The following is a 16,961-nucleotide window of genomic DNA, read 5'->3' on the forward strand; positions in this document are numbered from 1 at the left end:
AAGTATTCAGAATTCAGAGAAAAAGTCAGAGTCTGAGGCCTGTGCTTTCTTTGTCTTTCCGTAGATGACTCTTCCCTCCCCACTTCACTGGGGTGAAAAGGTATCTGAGAACTGAGATGAGTGGACAGTAGTCTGTGACCTAATAAACTAAAATGTCACCTAGGAAAAAGAAGGGCTTACAGTGCTTGGGGAAAGCCGTGATTATGGCTGCGGGACCCACACCTCTCCAGGGCTGGGGCGCTCTGAGGAGCAGCTTTTCCACCTGCCAGGCCCGGCTGAGTTGACAGCGGACCCAGAAGCGCCACGGTGTGTGGTGGCTCCTCCATAACTCGGCCACATCGCCTCAGGACTGCCTCTCTTGCTAGATAATGAGGCACAAGAGACCGAGAGAATTCTGCTCCTGTCCAGGGCCGAGCCAGGACAGTGGGCATTAAAGCCCCTCCGAGATGCCTGCCCCACCCGCTCCCCCTGAGCTAAACTGCGGCTCCCATGGCCACCCCGCTTCCTGCTAACTTTGTCCCAAGGACCGCTGGTGTGACAACAGTGAAATGTGTGTGATTCTCCCTCCCTGAGAACAGCGGAAAGTTCACTTTGGAACTCTCGGAGTCCAGTAAATGTTACATCCTCATCTCGCCATCCTGTATTTCTCCTTTCTCTTCTCAACTAAACAACCTGCATGTTGTGAAAGTTGTGAGACTGTAAACAGAGGCGCTTATGTTCTAAAAAGTCCCTGCCAAATAGAGCCAGGGAGGCCATGAAGATAGGGTTCTCAAGCCGGATACCCACAACTTCCATAAAAGATTGCAGAGACCACAGCCTTACACGGAAAATCATTTCTGCAAGGACGTCTCCCAGCAAATGCCTGTCCAACCCTGGACTGCTGCCACCTTCATTTTGTCCCTTATAGCCAAGGATGTTAGTGTGTGATCCTCCTCACACTTTAAAAGCCTTGGCCTTCCTTTACCCCCAGAGTCTGCAGTACACACGTGAGCTTTCTATGGCACAGGTATTCCAGCTCCAGTGCTCTGTTCCCAGATGAGCATCACGTCACCGTAGAGAGCCTCTCTGTGTTTGTTACTTAGACTAACATGTGAAAAACGGACCGTGGCATAGCCTGCTTCAATTCCATCACCGCCCATCCCAACATGCGGTGGAATCTACACAGAGTACGTGTGAATGTGAAATGCACAGATCCTAAGCATAAAATTAGATGAGCTTTTCTTAATGTGCACACCCATGTCACCACCAGCCCCATCAAGACACACAGCAATTACTTCCTTCATCCTAGAAAGTTTCCTTCCACCCATTTCTAGCGCCTTTAGGCAACGTGGCTCTGACTTCCTTGCCATAGATTAGTTTTGTCTGTTCTTGAGTTGCTAGTCAATTATGATCTGTAGGAAATCGGTTTTGACTTCTGTCACCACAGATTAGTTTAGCCTGTTCTTGAAACTCACACAAGTACAATTGAACAATAAATAGCCTTCCGTGCCTGGATTCTTTTGCTCAGAATAATGTTTTTGAGATCCCTATTGTTGCATGTAACAATAGTCTGTCCCTTTTCTTGTTAAGTCATATTGCATTTCATAAACATACCACAGTCTGTTCATTCACCTCCTGTTGAAGGGTGTTTGGGTCGTTTCCAGCTTCTATGGACATTGTTGAAAACTCCCTTTGTGAATATATGCTTTTATTGCTTTGGATAAATATCTAAGAGTAGAATTTCTGGGTGATATAGTAGATCCATGCTTAACTTTATAAGAAACTGCAAAGAATTCTCCAAACTGGCTACACTGTATATGTTTTATTATTGATCTATAGAACTTTGGTAATATACTGTACTATATGAAAAACAGTTGTCCTAAAAAAAAAAACCCACAGCTATATGGTATCTATAAGACATGCCTCTTGACTATAAAGACACATAGAGATTGAAAGTAAAAGGATGGAAAAATATATTCCATGCAAACAGAAACCAAAAATTATCAGGAGTAGCCTTACTTACATGAGGTGAAACAGACCTAAGGAAAAAACAATAAAATAGATAAAGAACATCATTATACAATGACAAAGGGATCAATTTGGAAGAGGGTATAACAATTATAAACATATGAACCCAACACGGAAACACCCAGATGTATAAAGCCAAAGGGACCCACCCTCTGGAGGCTGACCACCTGACTGCTGGTGAGGCAGAGGCCATCATCCACCACTTGCAATTATTTGAGAAGCTCCACTACCTGGCACACATTACCAGGAACCCCACATAAGCTGTTTCCATCAGCATACGGAAGCCTCCTTCAAGTACTGCAGTGTGACTAAAATTATCCTCACTAGGGCTGGCAGATCTGCTCAGCAAGTGGCCAGATAGTGCTCACAGTCCCGCCAGGCCCATCTGTAGCACTACAACTTCTCTATGATGTGTGAGGAACCAGGCCAGGAGGCTAGGAAGCGGATATAGACCTCTGGGTGAACTTAGCCATCATTGTTGACAAGAGCCTAGGGTTCTTCAGGAAGGGAGACATGGTCATAGTGCTGACCAGGTGGAAGTCACCCTGGCTCAGGCTTTATAAGAAACTGCAAAGAATTCTCCATGCACTACTGTGCATGTAGTGCCTACACTCTGATGGACCCAAATCCCCACCTCCAGCCTTGGTCCCATCCCTTTCTCTCAATCCATTGATTAGGTCAGCTATCTTTTTTTTTTTTTTTTTTTAGGTAACTTTACTGCATTTATTGAAAGAGTTTTTGAGCTTTCATTTTTTGAATCAGAATCCAATTTGTGGTCTTCATTTTACAAAAGCTTGGAACAGGTCAGCTATCTTTATAGCACTCCTTGGGCTATAAAGTGGCACTCGTGGGCTGGGACACCAAGGAGGGAGACTAGTGTCTCCGTGAGACATGCTATTTATAGACCCTGCTTGGGTGGGGTATCCCAGAGCCAAGATGCCCATCTTGTGATCCCAACCAAGAAAGGGACAAAAGAAGAATACTGGACTGGAAACCCCCAGTGCCTGTGGTAAGAGGGTGACAGCTCCTTCTTTGTGTACTCTGTTCAGTTCCTATGGAAAATGGAGGCCCAGAGAACTGCTAATCCTGGCCTGGGATCAGGAGGCAGCCAGCAAGAGGAGAGACCTCAAGCAGGAGGCAGTTCAAACAGATACTGGTTCTCACTTGCTTCCCCACCCCCCTCAGCCTCCCCAAGCCATCGTGCTCTTCTGTTCCTGCCTGCCACTCAGTTGTCACTGCAGACAAACACTCTGTCCTCCACCTTCCATTTTCCCCACAACTGCAGCCACCTCTAAGGCTTTTGCTGTAGAGCTTAGCTCTGTGTCAGAACACAAGAGCTGAAGCAAACAGGTCTATCTATGTCTATATCTGTCTCTGTATCTCTATAGGATCTGAAAATATAAAGTTCAAACAATGTGTTAAGTGGTGTTAACCACAAGCGAAGAAGAATTGATGGAGTTAAAGATCTGAAGATATTATAAGAATGCAGTACGGAAAGACAAAAGAATAGAAAACATGAAAGAGATTAGCAGACATGTAATGCAGAATGAGGAGACCTCAGCATGTGTCTAATCAAAGATTCAGAAGACTCGGTTGGGCCGACTTAGATGGTCCCAAGGATCCCTGCCTTCTGGTACCCATGCTCCTGTAGGATTCCCTCGCCTTGAGTGTGGCAGGACTTATGACTTGCTTCCAATCAACAGAATATAGAAAAGGTGATGGGCGGCCATGTCCATTGATTATGTCACTTTTGTTTTGTTAGAAGACTGTCTCATTAGACTTCCCACAGTGTCTGATCAGGAATGGCAGCTGGCACATCTCGGAAACTCACTCTATGCTTGAAAAACATTTACAGGAACAGGAGAAGGTGAAAATTGCCTTGAGTCGTACCTTGAAGATGTGAGAAGACGTTTCCTGGTTGGGAGAGGATAGAGCATGCAATGGATACGCTGTTCGGTGGCATCTCTAACATTTTAGAGCCACGTAACAAACAAAAGTTGAAAAGATGAAGAGGTCATGCTTTGAAAGAGGGTCTGAACAGAAACCAGATGTGTTAAGCCAAGAGATTTCCAAGGCCAGGTGCACTCACAAACTTTTGCTCCCTGGTATGAAAGGCTAATCATAGCAATGACTTGACATCTTAACAGGTGGGGCTCCATTCCTCTGTCCAGAGACAACTAACTGCTAATATAATTTTAGTGGAGTGCCATTGTTCGAGAAATGTAATTTAAAAAACTAAAATCTTCTCCCTACCCAGAAAAACCTCTCCAAAACCGTAGTAGAAGAGGGAAAACAATATTATTGCTAAATAAGCATTAAACCAGAATGTAATGTATGCCACATGCCATCTGCTAATATCACAAAGAGAGAAAGGAGATACAACCTATTACATACATGTTCTCAATAGAAACAATAACTAGCCCTTAAGTAAGAAGAGTTGACAGCATGTTTTGTCACACATAGTTGTTCTAACTTGATAATAATTGGGGAGGCCCTCTGTGTTGGCTTTACCTGAAGAAGAAACAAACCTTTTTGCAAATTGAAATAAGGTGTCCACTTAGCCATCAAAGTTAGGTTTTTATCTTCTGACAGGAGCTGAGAGATAGAGATGCTATTTCCCTTAATGTCTGCATTTCAAGGAGATGGCTTCCTAATCCTTGAGGAATCATTCCTGAGCTGTAAGACTGGCAAGAGGCTTGTGTCATCATGACAAAGATTTGTATACATCATTATGAAGATTTGGGAACTCTTCTGCAAGCCTAAGGATTTTTTGGAACCTCTTCTACCAGCTTGCACTATTAGTATCCTATTAAGGCCTGGAAATTTATAATTTTTCAACTGTCTCACTTAATCAGAAAGTTCTTTACTTCTTTTACCCCAAGTCTCAAGGGGGTGCAATATTGTGTAGCACAATAGTACAAACTACTCCAGTGCTGACAGGCTCATTTTATGAAAAGTACTATTTTTCTTCCTTTATGTTAATAAGAAAACTTCTTATGTGTTGTTCACAATTAGTTTTCTGATTGACTCCATTGGACTGTCTCTTCTTGCAGAGACTGATATCGACAAGCCTGTTGCAATTGATTGCAATGTATGTTTTATGGAAAACAAGAATATGAGATTTTGGGCGGTGCCTGTGGCTCAGTGGGTAGGGTGCCAGCCCCATATACTGAGGGTGGCAGGTTCAAACCTGGCCCCCCACCAAACTGCAACAAAAAAATAGCTGGGCGTTGTGGCAGGCACCTGTAGTCCCATCTACTTGGCAGGTTGAGGCAAGAGAATCACCAAAATCCAGGAGCTGGAGGTTGCTGTGAGCTGTGTGATGCCATAGCACTCTACTGTGGGCGATAAAGTGAGACTGTCTCTACCAAAAAAAAAGAATATGAGATTTGATGCTTTTAAGGAATTCTGGCATTTTGTGTGCCTTTTTGTAGAAATTGTTACTGAACTTATAATTACCTGCTTAACAACCCAAATGCCCATCAATACATGAATGATTAATAAAATGTGGTATTTGTATAACATAAAGGACTACTACTATTTTAAAAAAAAAGGTTGGTGATCTAATACCTTTCTAACAACCTGGATGGAACTGGAGACCATCCTTCTACGTGAAGTATCACAAGAATAGAAAAATAAACACTAGATGTACCCAGCATTAATTTGGAACTAGTCAATCAACACATGCACATGTGGATCAACTAGAATCAAGTAGGTGGGAGGCAAGAAGAGGGGTTGGATTAATTCACACCTCAGGAGTATAATGCACACATTCTGGGTGAAGGGCACACTTATAACTTTGACCTGAAATGTATAAAACAAACTATATCACCAATAAGTACATACCCATGTAATGTTCTGAAATTTAAAAAAAGAAAAAATTTAAATAAAACCAGCTAGGCTCAGTGGTTACAGTGCCAGCCACATACACTGAGGGTGGCAGGTTCAAACCCAGCCCAGGCCAGCTAAACAACAATGACAACTGCAGCAAAAAATAGCTGGGCGTTGTGGCGAACACCTGTAGTCCCAGCTACTTGGGAGGCTGAGGCAAGAGAATCATTTAAGCCCAAGAGTTGGAGTTTGCTATGAGCCTGCGACGCCAGGGCACTCTACCCAGGGCAACATAGTGAGATTCTGTCTCAAAAAAAAGAAAAAGAAAAAGAAACACCTAAAAAGAAGTTCACCTTTTTTCTGCCACCTGCTCAGCCATGACCTCAGCCATGGGAGGAGTGGGCAGCAACTGAAGTGGAGCAGTAGCAGTGACCCCAGGCACCACAGTGAAAAAGAGAGAGAAAGAAATTCTGAAACAAAGGGGAGGAGAGAGGGAAATCGCTCCCCTTGTTTTTTATCAGGGAAAATGAAGGCTCTTATTTTTATTTTTATATTTGCCTTTACATTATCCAGTATAGTATCTCTGGATTTGTTTTAAATCAAAGTTGACAACATATTATATCTAGACTTCTAAGTCCTAAGAGTACTTTTAAACTTAACTTTACATTATAAATATTTTTATGCCATTAAGATTTCCTTATAAACATCATTTTCATGTATAATAACTCATCATATGAAGTGTCTATATTTAACTGCTTTATTTTGGTATTCGGAATTTGGGTTGACTCCAATTTTTTTCTATTATAAATAGTTGTAAAAATATGTTAGAACATTTTTTGAAATATGTCTCAACATGTCTTGAGAGTCTTAGAAGTATAATTAATGAATCAAAGTACATACGTCTTTCTAGGTATTTTTTTATTTGTTTTTATCTATTTATTTATTTATTTTGAGACAGAGTCTCACTCTGTCACCCTTGGTAGAGTGCCGATTCATCATAGCTCACAGCAACCTCAAACTCTTGGGCTCAAGAGATCCTCTTGCCTCAGCCTACCAAGTAGCTGGGACTACAGGTGCCCATCACAACATGTGGATATTTTTTCTATTTTTAGTAGAGATGGGGTCTTACTCTTGCTCAAGCTGGTCTTAAACTCCTGAGCTCAAGAAATTCACTCACCCCTGCCTCCCAGAGTGCCAGGATTACAAGCGTGAGCCACTGTGCCCAACCTCAACATAGAATTCTTTACCCAGAGAATGATCAACCAAGTCTAAGAGTAGAATAAAGATTTTTCCGACATACAGTAACTAAATGAAACTACCTTTCAGGTGACCTTTGGAAAAATGACTAAGGTCACTGATCTACAGGAACATTTAGAAAAAATTAATTATAGGCACAAAGAGGACTTAGCAAATAATTGAAAGGCAGGCAGAGGTAAAACAAAAACAGCTTAAAGGAAACAACAATACTTTTTGTGTTATAATTATTTCAAAGATTGAAGAGAACGAGAGAGCTAAATCCTCAACCAGCTCAACAGGAAGTCAACAGAAAATAAAGGTTCCAAACTGAGAAATTACAGGACAAGTATACTATTTAGAAAATTTGATGGTAAATTCCAAAGGAAAAGAACAGTTAAAAGTGTTATATAAGATCTTTTCTGGAGTCTAAGACTAGTTGTGGGACTAGGGGACAAGAGACAGCTATACGTAGTTATAAACTTTTAGTACTATTTAAGTTTTTGCATAAATTTTTAGAAAAAATTAAATTGTGCTAAACTTTAAAAATCCCCTATATATGATTTTTCCTTCCACTCTAAAAAAAGCCTGTGAACTAATCTTTATCTGTTTCATAGGTCAGATAGTCATTTAAATTTCTGCTCTGATTTTATCTAGAAATGAAACTTCTTAGGTGTTCTCAGTGAGCCCCCTGACTCATACCTGGAGACATATTAGCATTTGTGACCTCAGAGATTTTTAGATTTCTTCTGCTCATGTGAACAATTTCGTGATTCTTCTCCCCTTTCTTTGACTTTTCTACCGCCTGGCAGTTGGAGGCATTCCCTGCTGGAGAGAATGCCTGTCCCACACCAGAGAGTGGGCACAGTGTTTTAGTAAGAGTATTGGGGTATGACTTAGTTTTAAAAGGTTCGACTAGGCTAAGGGTTCTAATTTGCCGCAGGTTGGCTAGCATCCCCTGAAACCAAACATTTCCATAGAACTTTGGTGCTTTGGTAGCTGGCTTTGAGCTGATTCTGCCATTTATTAGTTTCCTTGACCTTGAACAGGTTATTCAACAGATCTAAGATTCTGCTGCCTCCTTAACAAAATGGGGACAGTAATAAAGTCTTCTTAGAACTGTGATGAGGGCCAAATGGGACAATGTTTGTGATAATAATGCATGTAGTGTACTTATCTGGAGTGGTCAATCAATTAGCTATCAATTAGCTATCAACAGCTATTAGCTATTATCTTTTTAAGAACCGTGTTAACTCTATGTAAATCATATATATACAGTTAGCATAAGTAGTGCTGAAAATAACGTAGTAAAAAAAAATTATAAGGTTGGCATCAGATAGATTGGAGTTCATATTTGGGCTCAGTTCTGTATGATTCAAGTAGTGACTAGACAGATATTGGGGGGATCAGTGCATTACACTGGGGCTAATGTTAGTAAGTACTTGACACAGCTGTTTCTAGGGTAAACAGATCAGAACTCACTTGCTAACATTTTTGAAATTTTGATGAATAGAATTTGAAAATCTGCTGTCATCTTAGAGCCATATAAATGGCATATACAGTACAGTGATATTCATAATATTTAAAGAGTTCCTACCCATCAATAAGAAAAAGGTAATCAAATAGACAAATGGGCAAAGGATAAGTCAGAAGAAACAGAACAGAATACTACTGATATGAAAAGATTCCTGATATGTAATGTTAAAATAAATAGAAAATAAAACAATGATATAACTGGTTGCTTCTGGTATATCAGAACTGTGGAGGCTAAAGTCACTAGTGTCTTGGGTGGATCCATCATCCTGGCCTCTGATTAACTCCAGTGCCAGGAGCACTTATGAGATTTCTGCTTCATTTACTGTTTCTGTGTTAGCTAAGACAACCTTGATGTTATCATAAATAGGTACTTACTATAAATCCTGCCCTTAAGCAAATTATAGGCTACGAGGCACATAGCATTTATTTTCATTTTTTTGAAACAGAGTCTCACTCTGTTGCTCAGGCTAGAGTGCCATGGAATCAGCCTAGCTCACAGCAAACTTAAACTCCTAGATCCAAGCAATTCTGCCTCAGCCTCCCAAGTAGCTGGGACTACAAGTGCCCACCACATTGCCCAGCACATTTTTCTATTTTTAGTAGTGACAAGGTCTTGCTCTTGCTCAGGCTGGTCTTGAACTCCTGAGTTCCAGCAATCCTCCCACCTTGGCCTCCCAGAATGCTGGGATTACAGGTGTGAGCCACCATGCCCAGCTACACACATTCTTTCCTTTCCCTGAAGGGTGAACTTGAATTATCCTGCACCTTCCTTCTGGAGCATGTGTACCCTTTCTCTATAGTACATGAGCCCTGGGTCTGGGCTTAATGCCAACCTACGTACAAGCTGTCCTTGGTAAACTAGACTAGGATGTTCAGATCTAGAATTCTTGGGAACTAGTGAGTCAGATGAAGACATAGAGGTTATCTGTGAGGAGAAGGGTAATTATCTTCCCCTTTTGAGAGCAAGATCTCTCATGTAGCACAAAGGAAAAGCCCAACAGAGGCAGATGGGCAATAACAGCCTTTTCAGGAAATCTTAACTATCTGAAATTATGTCTCAGCAGAAGTAATGGACTTACCAAAAATGCTTAAACAGTTGCCAAGAGAAAGCTTAACCATGTAGATGGTGCAACTGTGGGGACACTGGTGGCAATGGCATGTCCCTAGCAGAATGAAGCTAACAAAGTGAGCAATATAACCTGTCAGTCTACTTTGAGACACCTATCACACAATGCCAGAACTGTAGAGGGCACTTCTAGTCTTATGGACTGGATTATCTATGAGAGAGGCCTGGCCAAACGAACGGGACTAACTTGGTCATAGCCTGGCACGGCCACCTCCAGAGGAAGCACAGAGCAATTTAAGGGAGTTGGGCATGTGACAGGCCAGATATGCCCAACAATTTGGAGGACAGGATGAAGCTGTGTTTGCCCCAGGCATGGAAAATAAGTTGTCACAAATTTGGGGATTCCTTGGGGATTGGCACAGCTGTCTCACAGCCCTCTCCAGCCCCCTCGTGGAACAAGATGTGGTGATGTGGGGGTGGAATCATTGACCTTGGGGAAACAAAACAGGCAAGGGATATATGGTCTAATTGATTACCAAGGGAAAGAGGGAAAAAGGAGATGCCAAGTCTGTTAGAATTTTTAAAAGAGGTCTAAAGGCCCAGTTAGTATTACCAGAAAGCCCTATGATCTGATCTCAGCTGGGGTAGGCAAAGGAAGGATAGATTAGTAACCTCACATTGTACTGAAGGACTTTGGAAGGCTCGGACTCCTCATCAGCAGTTTAGGCCTCTGCCCAGCACCTGACCAGGAGAAGAGGAAGGAAGAGAGGAAACTCCAAGTAAAAGAACTCTCTGCGTTCCAGTGGTGGACTCTTCCCCAGCCTAGTCACTCTCTTTAAGAGCAATAGGAACTGGGGCGGTGCCTGTGGCTCAGTGAGTAGGGCACCAGCTCCGTATACCAAAGGTGGCGGTTTTGAACCCAGCCCTGGCCAAACTGCAACAACAACAACAAGAAAAAAATAGTAGGGCATTGTGGCGGGCGCCTGTAGTCCCAGCTACTCTGGAGGCTGACATAAGAGAATCGCCTAAGCCCAAGAGCTGGAGGTTGCTGTGAGCTGTGACACCACAGCACTCTACTGAGGGTGACGAAGTCAGACTCTGTCTCAAAACACAAAAGCAATAGGAAGTGACTGAAGGTCCCATGTGGAGCACATAATCTATTGGACTCCAAGAAACAAGTAGAGGACCTTAGCTTTAGCAGACACAGGTGCAAAGCACACTTTACTCCATGGAAACCCAGAAAGACACCCTGGTCAGGTGCCAGCTATAGGTGATTACTGAGAACAAACAATTCAAGTAAAATGAACTTGTCTCCTTCTTGGTATTGGGTGAAGCCCCCTTGCTTGCCCTATTGTCTTTATCTGACCTATTCCAGAAAACATCTTGGGTACGCATGCCCTTCTAGGATACTCTTTAAAAATAGCTGTGGGAGAATTCACCTATGGATTGGGGCAGTAAAGGCTATTTTAAGAGAGGAAGCAAGATGGGAACTCAGACACCTCCCTTCCCCACGGCACATTAATGTGACACAATACCAACTTCTTGGTAGGAGAGAAGAAATCACAGCATCCACACAGGGACTGGCCAAAGTTAATATTATTCAGCCAGCTCAAAGTTCCTTCAATAGTCCTGTATGGCCAGTTAGAAAACCTGATGTTACCTAGCACATGCCAGGTGACTACTGGGAATTAAATAAACAAATAGGGCATCCCTGAGATATATGCTGCCGAGCTCAATATAAGCTAAATAATAGAACTAATACAAATTATAGGCACTTGTACTGCATTCAATTTAGTCAACGCCTTTTTCAGTATCCTTTTCACACCCCGACTCACTGGGTCAATTTGTTTTCACTCACACTGGCCAACAAAGAACATTCTAAGCATTGCCCCAGGGTTATCTGCACACAGGGCCCCACCATCGGTCATGAAATGAGTGCTAGAGATGGAACTTTAGGTCTGCTGCCCCATAAACAGTCTCATTACGTTTAAGATATGATGCGACCCTTTGAAGACTCATCATTGCATGAGTACATGCACAACAGCAACACCTTGATGCCTTGTGCACCCTTCTCCAATCCAGAGGACAGGCCCAAGGCCACAACTGGCTGTGAGGTTCCTGGGGTCACTTGGTCAGGTAGGACACACCTTATCTCAGGTGCAATCATTGAAGAAATTCAATAATTTTTTCATGTCTAAAACAATAAATAAAAACAGTAAAAATGTTTCCCAAGTCTTTTGGAAAGACGCATGGCTTTTATTCCATGATTAGCTCAATACTTGTATTCCCTATACTGATTAGTAAAGAAGGAGCAAGTTGAGGCCGGGATAAAAATGAGGAGATGCATTTGCAAAGACTACAACACTAGTGGCTTGAGCGCAAGGTTTAGGTTCTCCTCTTTCTAGGGCACTATATCTTTGGGCCCTCTGGCAAGTCCACATAGGGAAGACATCACCCTAGAATTTTGGTCACAACTACAGAAGGGTGCTAAGACCCACTATTCTCTGATTGAACAACAGGTCCTGGGCTATACAAGGCCTTGCAGCAAGTTGGACCCATAACTGCTGCTTTGCCTGTAAGAATGAGGACAGGTCTCCCTATAAGGGCTGGAAAGAGAGCTGTTGGCCAGGCCTGCCTCAGTTATTGCTCAAGCCTCCACTTTACCAAAGCAGCACATATACTTACAGTGACACAGTGCCCTCTCCACAAGTCCCTTGGGAGGTGAACTGCACACTCTCCTAAGGTCAGCACACAGAGACCATCCTGCCCCTAGTGTGGAGCCCTCACAGGAGGTGCCTCAAACTATACATGAAGCAACGACCCCAATTGCTGAAAACACTTGGTACTCAGATGGGTCAAGCTGAGCTAACACCTGTGTATGGACAGCAGTAGCTGAACAACCACAGACAGATACGACCTGGTTTGAGATAAGAGTCAACAAAGCAGTGAGAACTCTGGCCTGCATGCTTGGTTTGTATCCATGAGCCATGGCCTATAGTTCTTCGTACAGATAGCTGGGCAACATTTAAGGGTCTTACAACTAAAAGTAGGCTTACTTTTTCTAAAATTTTTTGAGACAGAGTGTCACTTTATTGCCCTCAGTAGACTGCTGTGGCATCACAGCTCACAGCAACCTCCAACTCCTGGGCTTAGGTGATTCTCTTGCCTCACCCTCCCCAGTAGCTGGGACTGCAGGTGCCCACCACAACACCCAGCTATTTTTTTCTTACAGTTTGGCCAGGGCTGGGTTGGAACCTGCCACCCTCGGCATATGGGGTCAGCATCCTACTCACTGAGCCACAGGCGCTGCCCCAAACTAGGCTTGCTCAATGGACCAAAGATGACTGGTATGTGCTTAAAAAACCTTTATGGGGAACTGTCACGTGGAAAGACATTTGGGAGAGGCTATAGGAACCCACTGCAAGCCTAATTTTGTATCATGTTTCAGCACACTGCTCAAATCTGCCTTCCAGTAACACGGAAACAGATATGCAGGCAGCAAAAATTAGAACACTGGCTCCCTCAAAGTCATCTAAGCTAGCTGATTATCTATATAAATATAGTGGGCATCACAGTGCACAGTGTGCCAGAAAATTGCAAAGGGAGCAGGACTGCCCCTCCGCTCTGCAGATGTAGTGGTGGCAGTAACAAACTTGGTTTGTTTCCCCCTGAACTTTCACATGTACCAGGACACATACATAAGACAGATGCCCCAGTGACAGACTGGCAAATAGATTCCATTTGATCCCTGCAGGTAAGGGACAAAAGTGTGCACTCACATATGTGCATATCGGCACAGGATTATTTGCATGCCTTGCCTTGTGAAAGGGCAAACCAAACAGCCAGCCTTAAAGGCTTGGAGCAACTCAGAGTCAGGTTTGAGTACCCTCCAGACATTGATAGTGACTGTGGCACACATTTCACTGGATATGATATCCAAGACTGGGCACAGGAAAAGGAAACAGACGACAGATTTCATTTACTATGTAATCCTCAAGCAGTAGGATTCATGGGGGGGGATTAATGGTGTTTTGAAGACACAGCTGCAAGCACTCTTACAATCCAATACTTACATGGGTAGGTGAAGGTTTCACCTGAAACTATTAGAAAGCTTAAATCAATTGAGATTAATACAAGGTTGGCACCACTGTTATATACAGAAAGTCTGATAAACCCTTTTTCTCTCAAGTCTCAAGGTTAAAATTTCTACATTTGATACAAGTCAGTGATAGCGATACCTTAAGGCCAGTCACTCTGAAAAGTTCTTAAGTGCTTTTTATATTAGTTTCCTAGGGCTCCCGTAACAAATTACCAAATGGCTTAAAACAATACAAGTTTAATCTCTCAGAGTTCTAGAGGCCAGAAGGCCAAAATGCAGGCCTTGGCTGGACCATGCTCTCTCAGAGGGCTCTGGGGGAGAATCTGTCCCATTCCTCTCAGACTCTGGCATTGTTGGCAATCTTTGGCATTCCTCGGCATGTAGATGCATCCCTTCACTCTGTGCCCCCATTATCACAGGGGGTTCTACTTGTGGGTGAGTATCTCTGTGTCTCTTCTTGTAAGAACACCCATCACACTGGGGTAAGGGCACACTCTGATATGATTAATTGTATCTGCCATGACCCTATTTCCAAGTAAGGTCATATTCTGGGATAGGAAGAAGATAAATTTGGGGGAGACGATACTTAACCCAGTATACTTTTCTTTTAAAGATACACAGATCCCTAAGGCCATCATAGGTACAGGCCAGGCTTCTGTGTTCATGGGTTCTGCATCTGTGGATTTAACCAATCTCATCTACAAAGTTTTCAGAAAAAAAGATAGTGGCATCTCTATTAAACATGTACAGACATTTTTTTGCCTTGTCATTACTTGTGAAACAACACGTTATAACAGCTACTTACATAGTATTTACGTTGTATTAGATATCATAAGTAATGTAATAGTTTTAAAGCACTGCATTAGGTACTAGGTATTATAGTAATTACAAGAAGGCACTTCCTTTGAGGCCTCGGCTCAGACGCCACTGCTGGGTCCAAGATGGACTTCCCGACTGGCTCGCCACCGCGACTGCTTGGTGGACGTCGGGGATGGCGACTCCACGGCGTTACTGCTGGATGTAGCACGCTGAGGCCCCCGCACTACCACAGGTCCATCCCGGCCCTAGCACAAGCCACGCAGACTTCCCCCAGCAGGGCCTCAGCAGCCCTGCCGCCGCCCTGGGCCGCCCCTCACCCGTAAGGTCACCATCAGCAACCAGGACCTACCGGTGCTCTGTGACCCTGGCGTCTTGGCACCGGCTGCCGCCCGCCTGGAGCCGCAGTGTGGGCCGGCCTTGGCCGAGAAGCAGGCAGGCAGCAGGCCAGCCGCGGCCCTTCACCTGCCCGCTGGAGGGCTGCGGCAGGGCCTTCAGTCACTGGACAAGCTCCGGCCTTTCAGCTGCCCTGTGAGCGGCCGCGACTAGAAGATCCCCCGCGAGTACGACCTCAAGGCGCACGTGCAGGGCCAGGAGCAGGAGAGTCCGTCCAAGTGCGAGGTGCGCGCCGCGCTTCCACACGCACGCCAAGCTCAGTTCCCACCAGCGCAGCCAGTACAAGTGCGATTTTCCGATTTTCCCCGCTGTGAGAAGACTTTCATCGCAGTGAGTGTCCTGTTATCCATAACCGAAGGAACAGAGCTCTATTTTTGCTCTTTTCCTGGGTGCAGCAAACAGTGCTGGTCGACTGAAAACTCACCAAATGCGGGTGGAAGACTGTTTATTTGTGACTCAGACAGTTTTGGCTGGACCCTCACCCGCATGTCTAAACTTCTAAGGCACAAAAGGAAACACGATGACCACCAGAAGTTGACCTGCCCTGTGGAAGGCTGTGGGAAATCGTTCACGGGAGCAGAGCGCCTGAAAAAACACAGCATAACCCACCTGGGCACAAAGCCATTGAAGAGCCCGTGGAATGGTGCTGTGCTAGGTTTTCCCCTGGCAGCAGTCAGTGCATCCAGCCGGACACAGGTGCGGGACGTCTGTGTCCAGCTGCAACAGACTCTTTACCCCTAAGCACAGCATGAAGGCTCAGGTGGTCGGACAGCACAGCCAGTGCCAAGATCTCTTACCTCAGCTATAAGCTCCAAGTTCTCTTGTGCCCAGCAGTGAACTTGGTAGTCCAGGCCAAAGGGAGGTTGCTAACATAGACCTGATAGTGCCCTTCTCTGACATTCCTGGTGGTCATGGTTCTGCAGGCAGCTTGGATGAGGCACTGACCTCTGGAATCCTGACTATTGATGTCACTTCTACGAGCTAGTCTCTGGGAGGGCAACTGCCTGCTAGTAATAGTTCCTTAGCTCCGTCTGGATGGACCTCCTGGTCCTGGTGGCCCACAGTGATATGCCTCCAAGTCTGGACAGCCCTCTCATTCTCAGGACAGCCCAGTTCCCCAGCAGGGTGGCTTCAGTGTGGACGCTGTGCGGACTGTGAGCGCAGGAGCATTAGGCTGTTTAGCAGCTCTGCCTGTGAAGAACTTGGGTCAAGTCTCACCACCTGTGACAAGTTCCAGCAGAACTCGGCAACACACATCATTGTACCTCTTCAGGTGGCCCCTGTGGAAATGCCAGTGTCCCAAAGCTGCTGGCTGCAGTCAAGGCGGAATGGATCTCACCTCCTGGCCCTGAAGCAGCTGGGTGGCAAGAAGGAATCCGCAGGCCGTCCCAGCCTGTGCCAGTGGAGAGGCCAGGTGCTCAGGACACAGAGCTCAGTGTGAGCGCCAGCAGCCTGAACTTGGTATGAAGCATTCGATTCAGTCACCACCTATAGCTCATTTCCCTTATCCTCAGTTTTGAGAATATTCTGGATTAATCCTTTCTGTGCAGACATTTCTTACTGGTTTGCAGAAGGATGGAGCTCTGGACTACAGGTCTAGAGATCTGAATCTATCCTTGGGTCTGGAACTAATGAGCTCTTATGACCTTGAATGAATCATTTAACCTGAGCTTTAAATTCTCATTTATTTCTGAAAATAGGGGGATTTGGTTAGATGATTCCTAAGGTCCTTTTGAGTTCTGTGATTCCATGATAATGTGTTTCTTTTCTTGAAAAATACTGAGGTATTTCATAATGTTGAAATGTTTTGGGCTTTTTACCTAATGAGATAAAGAAGAGGAGGAATTGTGACATAATTGTGACTACCTTTAAGGATAGTTTAAAGGGAAACTTTAAACTGATGCCAAAATATGTTCTTTTTAAGTTAGAATTAACAAGCAAAGGAAAAAAAGTAATTACAAGTAGTCCAGATGATTT

The 16,961-nt window shown here is 44.1% G+C and overlaps 1 pseudogene; it reads left to right on the forward strand.

The window, feature by feature from the left end:
- Window positions 1–2,132: 2,132 nt before the first annotated feature.
- Window positions 2,133–16,336, forward strand: LOC100961871 (annotated as a pseudogene).
- The last annotated feature ends 625 nt before the right edge of the window (window positions 16,337–16,961 follow it).

Source organism: Otolemur garnettii, unplaced genomic scaffold (genome assembly GCF_000181295.1).
Source record: "Otolemur garnettii isolate 467f Iridium unplaced genomic scaffold, OtoGar3 scaffold00082, whole genome shotgun sequence".
In the NCBI taxonomy this organism is placed as follows: Eukaryota; Metazoa; Chordata; class Mammalia; order Primates; family Galagidae; genus Otolemur; species Otolemur garnettii.